The sequence below is a fragment of the Perkinsus marinus genome (genome assembly GCF_000006405.1).
Source record: "Perkinsus marinus ATCC 50983 genomic scaffold scf_1104296959346, whole genome shotgun sequence".
NCBI lineage: Eukaryota > Perkinsozoa > Perkinsida > Perkinsidae > Perkinsus > Perkinsus marinus.
Window position 1 is genome coordinate 1 of NW_003206442.1, and position 1,601 is coordinate 1,601.

General features: G+C 46.4%; 1 non-coding gene across 1 annotated transcript; it reads right to left on the reverse strand.

Moving 5' to 3' along the window:
- Window positions 1–898: 898 nt before the first annotated feature.
- Window positions 899–971, reverse strand: Pmar_PMAR013426. Its single transcript has one exon. It is a non-coding gene; the product is annotated as a tRNA-Glu (tRNA).
- Window positions 972–1,601: the final 630 nt, after the last annotated feature.

Consider the following 1,601-nt stretch of genomic DNA (forward strand, 5'->3'; position numbering starts at 1 on the left):
AATAACGATCTGTATGCGCGCGGTCGAGGGGATTGATGCGAGTACCAGGTAGCTTGATTGAAACCCAATATGAGATAGATGGTTCGGCAATTGCGCATTTATAGATATGCAAATGTGTGGCCCAATAAACTGGCAGTAGAGATTAATTGTCGGAGAAATGCAGTCGGCGGGCATCGAACGTGCGTCAATTATAAGGGACAAAATGCTTCGAACTCAGCCTTCATCGTTCGTCTGAATATTGTTAGGAAAGCATCACTTAGTGCTATTTCATGCATCAAAGTGTACATCCAGTCATCCGGCTCTCAATTTGTGGATTTACCGCTTTCAACTGCTGGTGGAGAAATGATTCGTACGCATGCACACTAAAAATCAGCCGAACTACAATATAGAGCTCCCCTCGATACGCAAAAACTATCTTCGCGTTGTTCCATGATGTCAATTACTACTCCAAAGATGGGGGTTCCATCATAATTGTGAATAGGCTGTTGCTCGAGCAGGTACGGCACTGACGTCAAGGTCGAGCACAGAATTAGGAATTTCGTGGCGCAGCGAGAAGTTTGTGCAACTGGCACGACCACAATTCCGACCCTTGTATGTTACCGTAGCCATCTTGGCTCAAGGTAGATATCAGGTCCTCTCGCTAGGCTGCAGCCGCAAGGTGAATGCCGGTGACGACCCTTTTGCTCCCCGTTCCCCTTGAACAAAGTTATCTCTCACGAATTCACAGTCTTCCCGCTATCATTGGCGGAGACAGATCTCACTGATCCGAAAAGAGAGAGGAAAAGGGGAACATTAGCAACATTGTCCAGGGGATAGGGGCGATTCCGAACGGCGTCGTGGGACTGCAGCATATCAGTAAGATTAGCGGAAGACATCGTTTGCAACATAATCGGAATCATTCCGATGCGGGGACTCGAACCCCGGTCGCGTGGGTGAGAGCCACGAATCCTAACCAGCTAGACTACGTCGGACACATCTTATAGGGATTGGTCAGACACTTCTAACTCATGAAGTCACATTTGCTGAACTTCCCCACGCCTAGTCACGTTGTCAGAAAAAGAGAACTTGAACCCAGGAGTGATCGACGTGTGGTAAGAAAATACATAGCACAGTTGCTAGTAAACCCGCGAAACCATACACTCTAAATGGTTCTCACTAACGCTAGCCTCGAATACTCTGCAAAGTTGAGGCAGGAATCATGGTGACACGGAATGGAAATATGGGAGATAAAAGTATCACTCAGAAATCTATATTCTACGAGTTTCTGTGTCACCAATCACCATAAAAAAGGTTCGCCTGTTGTTCATTCCCCTTGTGCGACATCGCTATCTTTCTATACCATCAATTTCTGATACACGTTGAATCTGGAAGTAGTCGTTGTGGTGGACTTCACCTATTTCAAAACTCCGTGGTGGCCTTGTGAGCTGTAAGGGGGGATTAATAACGATCTGTATGCGCGCGGTCGAGGGGATTGATGCGAGTACCAGGTAGCTTGATTGAAACCCAATATGAGATAGATGGTTCGGCAATTGCGCATTTATAGATATGCAAATGTGTGGCCCAATAAACTGGCAGTAGAGATTAATTGTCGGAGAAATGCA